Below are 15,332 nucleotides of genomic sequence, written 5' to 3'. Positions count from 1 at the left end.
ATGCGCCCGCCCCGTCGGCGCGCGCGCCCGCGACGCGGGGACGCGAGAGCGCGCGGGCCGCCGCCATGTGGGTCCCGCCACCCACGTGACCGCCGGGGGCAGCTGGGCTCCGGCGACCCGGGCGGGCGGGGAGGGCGCCCGCAGCGGCAGGTCTGCGGGCCGGGGACGTGGCTTGGGGCCGCTGCTCGGCGAGGCCAGGCCTGGAAGCCCGGGCATCTGGGTGCAAAGGCCGCGGGGCCTGGGCAGAAAAGTCGGAGGTGTCTCGGTGCCACCCAGCCCTCCAGGGCCGCCCCCCGGGGGCTGCTCGGTGCAGCTCACCCACCTGCCCAGCCTCCTCCGCCTGGGGCTCAGCACTGGTGTCAGGCCCCAAGCACTTGGTGGGGGAGTCCCGGGAACTTAGGGCACCTGCCAGGACTGGCTCCTGAGGCCTGTGCCCTCTGTCCAGAGACATGGGAATGAAGGGCCCTGGAGTTCCTGCAGTCTCTAATCTGCGGGGGTGGGGTGGGGGTAGGGCCCATGGGTGTCCCCGGGCAGGGACGCACCCTCAAGCCATAAACTTAGAGCCAGGGCTACCTAAAGGTCTTGGGGTGGGGCTTATGCAAGGCTCTCCCTTTGCACCCCAGGCTCCCAGAGGAAAAGTGATTGGTACTAGGTTTCTAGAGAGAGAGGTCAGTCTCTTTCCCGAGGTGACCTGGTACCCACCAGGCAAGCTGACCTAGGGAAGAGACCTGTTATGGACAGATGGGCGGAAGGGAAGACACACAGACAATGGGATGGGGGCTGGAGAGAGCGCTCACTGGGTAGGGTGCCTGCATCCATGCCTGTGACTCAGGTTCAGCCCTGGCACTGCATGGGAGGAAAGTCTCCCTCCCTCTTTTTACTTGCATGCCTGTCTGTCAGTCTTTCTGCTTCTCTCTTACTGTTTCTATATCTAAATGGAAAAAGAAAATAAAATAGTGACCCAAGTGGCCCAGAGCAATCATGAGTTAGCAGGGACCCAGTTCTGAGACAGAGACGGAAGGGTGGTAAAAACAAGAGAGGCTGAGAACTTGGAAAAGTTTTGTGTTATTTGCTTAGTGTTGTCAATTCCCAAGAGAGGAAACCCCAGATGGCTGTTTAGCCCAATGGTCTGTCAAAATTCTAATGACAGCATAGGGGGTTCAGTTAACTATTCAGCTGGTGATACCTGCAAGGATTTCACACAAAGTTGAGGGTATCTGTTTCTTGTTTTGCTTGTTCTGTAACATTTAGTCTAAACAGGGACTAAGTGCACAGACTCTGGACATGATGTTAGGTGTCTGACTTGGCCTGATGCTATTTGAATGACCTTGAGCAAGTTCCATGGCTTCTCTGTGTCTGTTTCTTCTTAGATAAATAATGGGTAGCAGTGCTAAGTCCTTGTGAATGTACTGCTCGCCTTCCCTTAATTTTTTTATGTTGAAACCCTTGACCCTGCCCTTTAACTGATAAAACTAGGAGGTGGGCCTCTGCTAGGTGATTAGCCCTTGATGTGGGCAGGGAGAACCCAATCTCCACCATTCCAGAGGTCCCACTGTTGATCTCTGATACTACCTGGAGCTCCACGGTGGAGCATGACTGTGGAGTCTCTCTCGGTCTCTGTCTCTATTTTTCTAGTTTAAAAAGAATGAAAAAGTCTTCCCCAGGATCACTGGAAGGACATATGTGCAAAGCTCATACACACACACACCTCCCCACCCCCCATCCCTCAAAAAAAAAAAAAAAGATTAATGAAAGGTAGATGCTTTCTTGGAAGAGTTTCTAGAGAGTTTGCTTCCCACTCTGCCCTGTGTCTTGTGAGGCTAGAAGGAGAAATGGACAGTCTCAACCCTGAAGAGGGGTCTCACTATACTGGCCCCCTGGAATTGAATGTCTAATTTCCAGGACGAGAACCAGGAGTGAACTTGAGCTGATGAGGTTTCCTCCCCTTTCCTGTGTGAACTCAGATATACCTGCCCCTGGGATGACTAGGAGGAGTGAGAGAGATCAGATCCGGGATTTGCTAGTGTCTGGTTAGTAAGGGCTCTCTGTAAGCTACTCTCATTAAATGAAGCAGCTCTAAGGTAGCACTGTGAGGAGCTGAGTTTTGAAGTTATGCTGCTAGTTGTCTGGCACTCCACAGATTAATGAGTTCTCTGGGGTACAGAGATGATGGTTCACCCAGTCTGTCAAAAACAACAACATCAATCCTAGAATCACCTTTACTTGTGTGTAGTAAAGTTTCCTCAACATTTATATATCTCGTTCTGAGTCTCTTTTCTCCTTTTTTTATGAATCTTTTTTATTATTTTTTCAGACATTATTGAAACTTTATTTTATTTTGATAGAACAGAGAGAAATTGAGAGGATAGGGGAGATTAAGAGGGAGAGAGAGAGACACCTGCAGCACTGCTTCACCACTCATGAAGCTTTCCCCCTGCAGGCAGGGACCAGGGGCTTGAACTTGGGTCCTTGTACATGGTAATATGTGCACTTAAGCAGGTGAACCACCACCCGTCATTTCCCCCCCCCCATATATTTTATTTGTTTGATTTTAATGAAAGAGATGCAAAGGGAGGGAGAAAGAGATGGGGGGAGGGAACCAGAGCACTATTCAGCTCTGGTTTGTGGTAGTGCATAGGAATGAACCTGGGACGCCGGAGCCTCAGTTGTGAAAATCATTTTGCATAACCATTCTGCTATCTCCCTAGACCTCCTTTTCTTTCAGTTTCCCTATCTCTCCTTCCTTTTTATACTCTGCTTTTTTTTTTTAATACAGTGGTGAGGCATGAACCCAGGGTCACACACATTCACACACACAAACACACACACACACACACACACACACACACACATACACACACACACACAATATTGTTGAACAGTTACCCCAGCCAAAGTTTGATTCTCTGTCGAGAGAGAGAGAGAGAGAAGACAAAGAGATGGAAACACCAAAACAGGTCAGGCAGTGTCACAACTGGTTAGGTGTGCACTTAACATTACAGTGCATAAGGACGCAGGTTCAAGGCCCTGGTCCCCACCTGCAAGAAAACTTCACGAGTGGTGAAGCAGGGCTGCAGGTGTCTCTCTGCCTTCCATTCCCTATCTTCCTTACACTTCTCAATTTCTCTCTGACTCTATCCAATAATAAATAAAATAATTATTAAAAAAAACTAAAAGAGAGAGAGAGAGAGCACAAAGCAAGGCTCCATCATCCTTGGTGCTGTCCACAGTGCTCCTACGTGGTGCCAGAGTTCAAACCCTGGGCTTCCAGCATGGTAAGCCATGTCTTAGCCCCTGTACTGCACCCTTTCACTAAGTCATTGACTACATATCTTCACAACTCCCATAAGACATTTCTTATCTTGCCTCGACTTCTTTGACTCATTGTAATCCGTCGCTCCAGCTCTCTTGGAATGTAGACTGACACCTCAGGTAAACCAGTTCAGTGCATTTTGTTGTATCCTTCTCAGCATGTAGGACAATGCCTCCCATACAGGTGTTACTCAGTATCTGGCGTGAAGCAAGAAGATGGAATGAGGAAAGCTCATGGCTGTCTGTAACTTCCTGGCTTTATTTTAATACACGTGTTTGTTTCCTTTCCCCTCCCTGTTTGTGTCTAAGTGGTTTACTGGTGTATCCCTAGAACCAGACGTGTTGTGGAGGTGTTCAACATTTAACAAGTTCCTACACACAAAGTTTCACTGTCGTACAGAATTTGAAGCTCTGTCCTCAGCTAAATAGTACTAACAATCGCATTGGACTCTGGTCAATATATATATATATTACTTGGGTAAAGACAGAGAGAAATTGAGCAGGAAGGAGGAATTAAAGAGGAAGAGAGAAAGAGATACCTGCAGCACTGCTTCACCACTTAGTGAAGCTTCCTTCCCTGAGGTGGCTACCGGAGACTTGAACCTAGGTCCTTGCACATAGTAATGTGTGCACTCTAACAGCCGTGCCATCACCCAGCTCCTTAATCATTTCATTTGTTTAAGATGACAAAATGAAATAAAGTCTTGTGGGTCGGGCGGGCAGTGATGCACCTGGTCAAGCTCACACATTACGATACACTGGGACCCAGGTTCAAGCCCCTGGTCCCCACCTGCAGGGAAAGCTTTATTAGCGGTGAAGCAATGCTACAGGTGTCTCTCTGTCTCTCTCCCTCTCTATCCCTTCCCCTCTAAATTTCTCTGTGTCCTATCAAATAAATCAATAAAGTTTAAAAAAATGGAAGAACGATGTTTAAAAATAAGTCATGTGGGTTATTCTCCTCTTGGAAAGAAGTTGTTAACATTAGCTCTCTGTGCTGAATGAATGTGTAGCAATTAATCACCTGAAAGGTCCAGAATACAGGATCGATTAGTGTTCAACTTTTGTCCCAGAAAGAAGACGTTGACCAGTGTTATCATAGATGGCTGTAACCACAGCAGAACAGGGGTGCTAGGAAGGCTGTTTGGCTTAATCACCTCTCTTTGTTTTCTTCGGCCTTCTGACAATAAAAAATAATAATAGCAATAAAACTAAATTCAATCAGCAAACCATTTACCTGTTGGGTCCCACTAAAAGACTGGGTAAGATGTCTGAATAGGGCAATGAAAGTCCACGTTGTGTCGAACCTGGTGGGTAGGTAGGTGGTTCCTTCTTCTGTAGTCTGCTTCTGTCTGAAAAGCAGCATGGCAGGGAGGGAGCGGGAGAGGGAAGGTGCCAAGTCATTCCCTAGTGACTGAGGAAAGATGAGGACACCTAGTAGTTTCACTGGCATTTTTCAGGTCCCAGTTTTAAAGGCACTGGAGAAAATGACTGGTCAGGGGAACTCAGTTCTCAGGCATTTAAGTGCTTTCTTGCAGCTATGACACAGCACTTTCCCCACTGGGGGCATTTACCTGTGAAAACAAGCAAAGAAAGGATGCTGCTATTGTGTTGGGATATTGTACAGATGTGGTTGAGTTAGGCAGGACCCACAAACCACTATATTTCCATGCAAGTATTATTTACATAACCATTGTTTTGCCTGAAAGATTTCCACCATGTTATCCCCTCAGGGTATTGCTAATTCAGTTAAAACCATCCCAACAGTTGCTAAGGACGCTTCCACCTTCCCAGCATGCCTTTTGCCTCTCTCCATCCCCTTTCCTAGCCAATCGCGTTCCCGACTTGCCACTTCCATTTTTTTACCCTATAAAGCCTGCTGCTGTTGCAGTTTCGCCTTTTTTTCTCTTCCACAACCCGACCTGGAGAAGGGCTGGTGGGCATAGTGGGAGGTGGCCATTTTGCTAGCTCCACGTGGCCTAAACTGTGCTCACACCCAACTCTGGGGCGTCTGCGTGAATGAAGATTTGTATTCCCGCTCCGCCATGAGTTCCTGGTCTCTTCTCTCTCCCCCGATGTAACCCGACACGATTGCAAAAAATAAAAAATAAAAATAATAAATTTGAAAATTCTGAAGCATCTCACTACCGGAGTTAATTTTCACTATGGGTCAAAATAACCAACTCATAACTACTGCAGGCGGCTTGGTCAACTGAGGTGTGAAGTCTTCAGTGAGATGATACCCTTATAAAAAGGAAAAAGAAGGGGCTGGGTGGTGGTGCACAGGGCTGAATGCACACATTACAGTGTGCAAGGACCCAGGTTCAAGCCCCTGGTCCCCACCTGCAGAGGGAAGCTTCACTAGCAGTGAAGCAGGGCTGCCCGTGCATCTCTCTCGCTCACTCTCAGCCTCCTCCTTCCCTCTCAATTTCTCTCATCTCTATCCAAAATAAAAATTAATTAAAAAGACAGAGAGCGGGGACCAGGTGGTGACGCACCTGGTTGAGCGCACATGTTACAGTGTTCAAAGACCCGGGTTCGAGCCCCCGGTCCCCACCTCCAGAGGAAAGCTTTGCAAGTGGTGAAGTAGGGCTGCAGGTGTCTCTTTCTCTCTCCCTCTCTATCTCCCTTACCCTCTCAATTTCAGGCTGTCTCTATCCAATAAATAAAGATAATAAAAAAATTAAGAGAGAGAGCGAGCTGCTGAGTTGAAATGCAATGCCAAATGTTTTCATTCTCCATTCTTCCTTTGAGATACATCCTATGCAAATAGGCCTCAGAAAATGAAATATACTGAGAACTTCAGCATACCCTAAAGCCTTGCTGGATTTTTTTTTTTTTTTAGTGTAAATAGTGCATGCAATTTCCCCACTGGTTTCACTGTGTAATTATAGGTGAGTGTCTCTGTGTTGTAGTCTGCTAGAATCGCCATAACACAATGCTGCAAACTGGGTGGCTTCCACAACAGATGTTTATTTATTTATGTGCTACCCCCCCTCCACCCTATCTTAACCATTTTTAAAATATGTGTTTATTTTATTAGGGAGGCCAGAGGAGGAGTGTGTGTGTGTGTGTGTGTGTGTGTGTGTGTGTGTGTTGCTGTGTGTGTGTCCTACATGGCATTGCATTTCAACCTGCCAGGTCAGGTTTTTAAAATCTTTAAATAAAAGCCTTCTTTCTTTCATCCTTTCATCCAGAAGAACAGAGACAAAGTGAGACAGACCACAGCACTGAAGCTTCACTCAATACGGAAATGACCGGGTTTGAACCTGGGTCGCACACATGACAAATCAATGCACTATCCAAGTGAGTGATTCTGCTGGCCCAAGACTAATTTCTTGAATGAGTCAGACAGACAGGCAGGTAGGCAGGCAAGCAGACCAGAGGAATGGCTCAGCTCCAGACATGCAGGGTTAGAGACAGGACCAAGTATGGAACCTGAGGCATGCAAGCCCTGCACCTCACCACTGAGCTATCTCCCCACACACGCTTGCAGGCACGGACTGGGACGGGGCACCAGCAGGAAATGCAGGTGTTACCTACGAGACTCTGTTTTCAGGGTGTGGCGCTCTCTTCCCCTGGAGGCGGCTCAGGGACACCTCATTCGCGAGGGAAAAGAAATGCCTGGCCATAGAGAGAGGCTAAGGAAATAGAAGAGTGGAGAAGAAGGACTAGAAAGGAAAAGGGGGCAGATGGGACAAACATTAAAAGATGAGGAAGGGCGGGTGAGATAGCTCAGCTAGAAGGATGCTCGCTTTGCTATGAGGTGGGGGTCAGCCCAGACTTGATCCCACCCTCCTCTCTCCCTGCGCTGGGAGGAGCTTTGGGGTTGTGGTGTTTTGTTTTGTTTTTCCCCCGCTCCCTATGTCACTGGGTCTCTCTGAAATGAATTGAGATCTTAGCAGGCTAAGATCACACAATATCAATGTACCATCCTCTCAACCACAGTACGTGGAACGTCCTCTCATTCTCCCACTTATCAGGAAAGAATGATGTGTAGCCATGTACTGACTTGACTTGCTGAAGGCCATAGAGCCAGTTAGTGGGTAATCAGCATTCTAACTCTGTCTCTCTTATCCCAGATCACACACTTAATCTCACACTGAAGCACTATTCTCTGTCATTAGGTTATGTCAACAAAGGAAACGCTTAACATGTGCTATTAAACTCTGAACCAGGGCCTAAGGTGAGAATGCAGGCTGCATCACAAACAGAACAAGTGGCCTCATTCCAATGCCAAGACCTTGGTTTGCTCTGCCACTAATAGGGAGATAGAGGGTGTGTAGCTGAAGACAGGCCGGAGTCTTCCTGGATTCCTGGACACTCCTGCGTACCACTCATCTTCTTCTGAATAAATGTGGCCAACAGAAAACCAACTCTGACCTCCAGTCAAGGGCCCCATAACCAGCTGACTTGCCAAGAGCAGTGTTTATGGCCTGGGGGCAGGACAGCAATCTCCTGGACAGCTGGCCTCATCTGTTCATGCCGTGTAGGAAGGAAAAGGATCATAGGTTTCTGGAATGGAAATGAGTGATAATCTTCCTGTAAAGTATCACTTTACACTCGGTGTCATGATGAAATCTGGCAGGGGATTACTTAATCCCTGTCTATAGAGAGGAAGAAAAAGTACCTAGGGTAGTGTTAGTTCTGTTTCTTCCTATCTGCTTCTGATGAAGCAAGAAACAGAGAAAGAGGAGGGGGGAAAGAAGGATAGAAAGAAGGGAAGAAAGGAGTCAGTGGTAGCACAGCAGGTTAAGTGCAGGTGGCACAAAGCTCAAGGACCAGCATAAGGATCCTGGTTCAAGCCCCCGGCTCCCCACCTGCAGGGGAGTTGCTTCACAGGCAGTGAAGCAGGTCTGCAGGTGTCTGTCTTTCTCTCCCCATCTCTTTCTTTCCCTCCTCTATTCATTTCTCTCTGTCCTATCCAAGGACATCAATAATAACTACAACAAGGGCAACAAAAGAGAATAAATAAATATTTTTTTAAAAAAAAGGGAAGAAAGAGAGAAAGGCCCATAAACACTCCACACCCACTCAGTACCCATCCCCCTACCCCCCACCCCATTACATAAGGCAACTCCCAGAAATAATGTGAAATGCTGAAACCTGTGAGGAAAGAAACAGGAAGGGCTGAGGACAGAACTCAAGCAGTTAGGACACTAGCTTGCCTGCCTGAGGCCCTGGAAGCTGAAGGTTCATTCTCAGGCGCCACCTTATGCCAGAACTCGGCAGTGCTGTGCTCACTTTCTCCCCTTCTCATAATCTCTCCTTTTCTCTCTCTCTCCCCCCCCCCCCACTGTCAGCCAGCCCACTGCACCTCAGAGAAATCCCTTTCCCATTCTGGACTTTAGTTTTTCATATCCGTCCATGTCTGAGAATGATGCAGGGAGGTCAATAACTGGAAAATATCTGGTGCATCTTAATGTACTAACAATATATATATATATATATATATCTCCCTGGAAAAACCTTTACCTTTTTCTTTTTTAGAAAATCAATCACCAACTATCCATCAAGAATTATTAGAGTCAGAGCTGGGTGGTGACATAGCCGGTAGAGTGCACAAGTTACAGTGCTCAATGACCCGGGTTCAAGCCCCCAGACCCTACCTGCAGAGGGGAAACTTCATGAGTAATGAAGTAAAGCTGTAGATGACTCTCTCCCTCTCTATCCCCTCCCCGACTTCTCTCTGTCGACCTTTAGCCAATCTTCACTCGCCTTACGTAACTGAGAAATCAGGACTTTCTTTGCATGACTCTTTTCCTAAAATGTCTTTACCAAGCTAACTTAGATGCCTACAAATCTTTTCCCATATGTGCAAGATTGTAATATAACATTGACATATGCTTGTAACGGAACTGCTTTTTATAAATATATAATATATATTATATATATCAACAGTAGATATTCAAGCACATGTTGTAGAAGTGTGGATCCAGTTTCTTAACTATAAAATGGGACAAGTCTCTGGTTCATAGGATATCCTGAGAAAGGCATGTTGCATGGAACTTAGGAGAGAGATGGGCAAGGGAGCACTAAACATTAGCTTCTTCCTTTCTTTTCTTTTCTTTTTTTTTTTTTGTTGCCTCCAGGGTTATCACTGGGGCTCAGTGCCTGCACCACGAATCTACTGCTCCTGGATTTTTTCCATTTTTTTTCCCATTTTTGTTGCCCTTGTTGCTATTGCTGTTGGATAGGACAGAGGGAAATAGAGAGAGGAGGGGAAGACAGAGGGGTAGAGAAAGACACGCATCTGCAGACTTGCTTCACTGCTTGTGAAGTGACGTCCCTGCAGGTGGGGAGCCAGGGGCTCAAACTGGGATCCTTACACTGTTCCTTGTGTTTTGCACCACGTGCGCTTAACCCTCTGTGCTACTACCCAGCCCCCTATTTCTTTCTTTTTTGTTGCCATGTGGGTGAACCACTTTGGGCATTTTTTTTCCAGGTAGAAAGGGAGAGGGAAAGAGATTGAGAGAGAGAGAGAGAGAAAGGTTGGAGAGTTTGAACTAATGTGTATGGCAAAGCAGGCAACTTCCAAGCAGAGTTATGTTGCTTTAAAAAAAAATTTATTTGGTAGTTGGGCAGTAGCATAGTGGGTTAAGCACAGGTGGGGCAAAGCACAAGGACCAGTGCAAGGATCCTGGTTTGAGCCTCTGGCTCCCCACCTTCAGGGGGTCGCTTTGCAGGCCATGAAGCAGGTCTGCAGGTGTCTGTCTTTCTCTCCACCTCTGTCTTCCCCTCCTCTCACCATTTCTCTCTGTCCTATCCAACAACAATGACATCAATAACAACAACAATAATAGCTACAACAATAAAACAACAAGGACAACAAAAGTGAATAAATAAATATTTTAAAAATCTTTAAAAGTGGTCAGGGAGGTGGCGCAGTGATAAAGCTTTGGATTCTCAAACATGATGTCCTGAGTTCCATCCCTGGCAGCACATGTGCCAGAGTGATGTCTGGTTCTTTCCTCTCCTCCTCTTTCTCATAAATAAATAAAATATTTTTAGATGTTTATTTATATATTATTTATTAGATGAAGACATAGAGAAACCAAGAGGGAAGTGGTAGATAGAAAGAGACACACACACAGACACACACACACACACACACACACACACACAGAGAGAGAAACCTGCAGCACTACTTCACCTCTCATGAAGCTCCTTCTTGCAGGTGGGGGCCAGGGCCTTGAACTCAAGCCCTGGTGTATTATAACATTTGCAATTCACTGCATACACCCCTGCCCAGCCCCACTTATTCTTTTATACAACACTGAGGAATGACTCTGGAGTCTTGTACATATACCATAAAGACAGGTCTGATTTGTCTCCTTGGTCCAATTTTATTTTCTTTATTTTTATGAAAGAGATAGGGTGAGGGGGGTAGGGGCTCATTCACAGCAAGGCATGTGCTCTACTGAACAAGCTTCCTCTCAGTCCCTGAAGATTACTATTAATATCACCTATAAAATCAAGAGCTTGGATAAGGTGCTTTCTTTGGTATCTCTGGGTCTCAGTTTCTGGAACCCAAGAGATAGCACCTTGAACTCTTATTTCTCTTTCCTCCTTCTCCTCCTCCTCCTCCTCCTTCTCCTCCCCTTCCCCCTCCCCCTCCCCTCCCCCTCCCCCTCCCCCTCCTCCTCCTCCTCCTCCTCCTCCTCCTCCTCCTCCTCCTTCTCTAACCAGAGCACTGCCCAGCCCTGGCAGTGAATCTCTAGGCTCTCACTCACAAAGTAACATCTCATAGTTACCAAAGCAACCTATTGGTTTGGCTTCATGAGAATTGTTGACCTTTGCGAACTTGAAGAACATCCTATGACATCACCAGACATACCTTGTACTTCTGGAAAGTTAGGGTTCAACTTCACTGACAATAACAGCATGATTTGGATAATTTAGGCATGCTTCCCTTCTCCCTTCACAAACTCAGATATAAACACCCTTGTTTTTTTAACACCAGTCTGGGAGGACTTCAGTTCATAGTAATCCTCTGTATGCAGTGTACGTATTTCTAGGTGGTCAGTATTATCATAAGTTGTAAGTGCTTTTTTTTTTTCCCCTGCAGAGGAGATCTTGTTGCTAGCAAGAAACAGCAGAATAATGAACAGGTTTGTGGTTTAATGGCAATGTCCCCAAGGGAGGGAATAGTTAAGAGCCAAAAGTTGTTTTTCTCATCTGGCCTGGGCAAAATAAACTTTCAGTAGCCAAATTCCCAACCCATACAGTAGGAAGTCACACTGACTTTGTCTGCAGGTGGGACAATAAATTAATAAGAGATGAGTGTGAAATGTAAATGTAAATGAACAATTTGGATCTGTTTTCAGGATGGGTTGAAAGAAAAGGGAAGCTATGAGTCATGAAAAAGTATAACTTTTTCTTTTTTTGCCTTCCGGGTTATTGCTGGGGCTCAGTGCCTGCACCATGAATCCACTGCTCCTGGAGGCCATTTTCCCCCCTTTTGTTGTGGCCTTGTTGTGGTTATTATTGTTGTAGATGATGTTGATTCGTTGTTGGATAGGACAGAGGAAATGGAGAGAGGAGGGGAAGACAGAGAGGGGGAGAGAAAGATAAGACACCTGCAGACCTGCTTCACTGCTTGTGAAACGACTCCCCCTGCAGGTGGGGAGCCGGGTACTCAAACCAGGATCCTTACGCTGGTCCTTGCGCTTTGCGCCATGTGCGCTTAACCCACACTACCGCGCCACCCGGGAAAAGGCCTAACCTTGTATGTGTCTGATCTGCTCGCTAACTGAACATTCCTGAGTAATGACATCTCTCCCTTAGCAGACAGTATCTTATGTCATGTCTGGGATCTTCCACTCCAAGCATAAGCGTGAATGATGTGTCCATGACAGCCTTCAGATATCGAACAACCAACTACATACCAGCAGCAAACACATTAGCTCCTGATATCGTGAAATCGGTTCTGTCCACCCAGTTTCACAGATGCCGCAGCTCTGAGAGGTGGAAATTGCTCCTTTCTTTAAATATTTATTAATGTATTTATTCTCTTTTGTTGCCTTTGGTTTTTTATTGTTGTAGTTATTATTGATGTCGTCATTGTTGGATAGGATGGAGAGAAATGGAGAGAGGAGGGGAAGACAGAGAAGAGGAGAGAAAGACACCTGCAGACCTGCTTCGCCACCTGTAAAGCAACTCCCCTGCATGTGGGGAGCCAGGGGGCTTGAACTGGGATCCCTCTCCTGCAGGTGGGGAGCCAGGGGGCTCGAACCGGGATCCTTACGCTGGTCTGTCGTCAGAGTTCAGGGCACCAGTAGTCCGGCTAGCTTCGTGGTGGGAGACAGATGACCAGGGACACACGGCTGAGCAGATAAGCAGTATTTCTTCATTCACGAGCAAACAGTTCAAAAAACTAATCTAATCTAATCACCACACAATTCTATCCTGCATCTTTCTCCTCCGGAGGCAGCATCAGGAACCCAGGAAGTATGTTGGATAGGGGGCGGGGAGAAGGGAGAAGCGCAAAAAGGCAAAGAGTAAACCACAATCTCCCGGAGGCAGGGGGAATGAGACCAAACCAATGTAACAGAGTGATCATGTAAACAGACCACAAAGTCAAGCAATGTAACAGAAGGCATCCCAGAAGCAGAACTAGAAGCACACCAACACTGGTCCTTGGGCTTTGTGCCAGAAATAGCTTCTTTCTATCGCCATGTTCCTCTCCTCCTGCTCAATCTGCCAGTTTGATGTCTGTTGATCACAATTCCTCCATATATTCCGTGGGGCACTTTATCAGTGAGAGGGGGTTGCAGAGGACAGGAAATAACACAAGGCAGAACAAAGAGCGAAGTACACACACTACTTCAAGGGTCATACATTTATGATTGAAGATCTGACATAATAATTAATAGGTTGCGGAGGGGAGATAGCCTAGTGGCTATGAAAAAGATTTTTTGTGCATCAGACTCCGGGGTTCCAAGTTCAATCCCCTACACCATCATCTTAAAACAGAACTGAGCAGTTCTCTGGCTAAAAAAAATATATATGAGTATAGGGGCTGGGTAGTGGTACATCTGGTTAAATGCACATATTACAAAATGCAAGAACCTGTGCAAGGATCTGAGTTCCAGTCCCTGCTCCCATCCTGCAGGGTGGATGCAAAGATAGTACTAGTACTACTAATAATGGTGAATGGCTGCTACAATGTTTAGCGAAGAGGCTCAGAGCTCAGAGGTACCCGAACTTGCCCCTTTCCTGCAGTGTTCCTCCAGTTCTGGTCTGTGAAGCAATTACATTGCTATTTTTTTAATTTTTTCATATTTATTTATTTTCCCTTTTGTCACTCTTGTTTTTTTTATTGCTGTTGTAGTTATTGTTGTTATTGATGTCATCGTTGTTACTGATATTGCTGTTGTTGGATAGGACAGAGAGAAATGGAGAGAGGAGGGGAAGACAGAGGGGGGAGAGAAAGATAGACACCTGCAGACCTGCTTCACCGCCTGTGAAGCGACCCCCCATGCAGGTGGGGAGCTGGGGGCTCAAACTGGGATCCTTCCAACAGTCCTTGCGCTTTGTGCCATGTGCTCTTAACCCACTGCGCTACCGCTCAACTCCCTACATTGCTCTTCTATCAGGTTCTTTCTAAGATCTGATTTCTGGGACTCTCTCTTGGAAATTTGATTCGGTACATTTGGGCAAAGATGTCAGACTCCATACGTGATTCTTAAGTCACAAAAGGAATATGATTCTATAATATTTTCTAACTGAGCTTCCACAGTTACCACTGTCATATTCAAAAAGATGGTAGCAGGATTCATAAAAGTCCTGCTCTTGCTTGCCAAACACAACGTCACAGCACACTAAGTATATGCTAGCTAATTTGGTAGGTAGATTTTACAAATGGTAATCTGTATTTTAAAAATCATTTGCTTATTTTTAATTATGATAGAGACAGAGAGAAGAGAGAGAGAGAGGGAGACAGAATGAGAAACACCTGCAGCACTGCTCCACCACTTGCGAAGCTCCCCTGCTTCCCCCCTCCAACCCCCACACATGGGCACTGGAGCCTTGCACCCTGGAGCCTTGTACTCGGTCACTTGTGCAGTCTACAGGATTTGCCGCCACTCGACCCAGAAATAATCATTTCTATCAGCTCAAGCCCCTCCTCTGCTGTTTAGTCATCATGTAACTACGGACAAGTCCCTACAGATCTCTCAGTCTAAGTTTCCACTAGTTATAATTACAGCTGTGAAACCTTAATGGGTTACTGTGGAGATTGAGGATAATGTATGTACAATGCCTACCACACAGTAACCATTCCATATATATATATATATATATATATATATATATAAAACATACGTATTCATATGTTAAAGAGCCAGAGAGAGAGAGCCAGAACATCATTCTGGCCTATGCTGTGCGATACTCAGGACCTCATGGTTGCAAGTCCTCTCCTCCATAGCTTTGTCACCTGCTTGGTCACAAATGGTAACTCTTATTTATTTATTTATTTGTTTATCAGAGCACTGCTCAGCTCTGACTTATGGTGGTGCTAGGAATGGGATTTAAGCATGGCAGGATTTCTTTTTCATTTGCACAACCATTATGCTATCTCCCCCACCCAATAAGTGTGTGTGTGTGTGTGTGTTTGCGTGTGTGTGTGTGTGTTTGCGTGTGTGTGTGTGTGTGCGTGTGTGTGTGTGTGTGTGTGCGCGCATATAATTTTTTAAAACCAGATCATTGCTCATGGAGATGGTGGTGGCATGGCATTGAACCTGGGGCCTTGGAGTCTCTGGCATGAATGTCTTTTGATAAACATGAGACTATCTTTTCTGCTCCTGATTAGTATTTTCTTTTTATCACCAAGTGTCATGACATTATAAATTAGGACATCCTATCTGAATAGACTCTAGTAATGGGTTCAAGGAGCAGAGGTTTCAAAATGTGCCCATTTCTGAAAATGAGGACCTTGTTTGGTTTATCTTTATATAACCCATGTTCCCATGGGACTCATTCAGCAGCCCCCAGGTGTAAATGAGGTTAGACTATCACAAATA

The 15,332-nt window shown here is 46.0% G+C and overlaps 1 long non-coding RNA gene across 1 annotated transcript; it reads right to left on the bottom strand.

The window, feature by feature from the left end:
• Positions 1 to 4,239: 4,239 nt before the first annotated feature.
• On the bottom strand, positions 4,240 to 13,080 carry LOC132537729 (uncharacterized). The gene is made up of 2 exons (XR_009549185.1): positions 12,937 to 13,080; positions 4,240 to 4,883 (listed from the first exon to the last, which is right to left on the bottom strand). It is a non-coding gene; the product is annotated as an uncharacterized LOC132537729 (long non-coding RNA).
• Between the last annotated feature and the right edge of the window lie 2,252 nt (positions 13,081 to 15,332).

This window comes from Erinaceus europaeus, chromosome 3 (genome assembly GCF_950295315.1).
Source record: "Erinaceus europaeus chromosome 3, mEriEur2.1, whole genome shotgun sequence".
NCBI lineage: Eukaryota > Metazoa > Chordata > Mammalia > Eulipotyphla > Erinaceidae > Erinaceus > Erinaceus europaeus.
The sequence above is the reverse complement of the archived record's forward strand: the minus strand, read 5'-3'. Positions and strand labels throughout refer to the sequence as shown.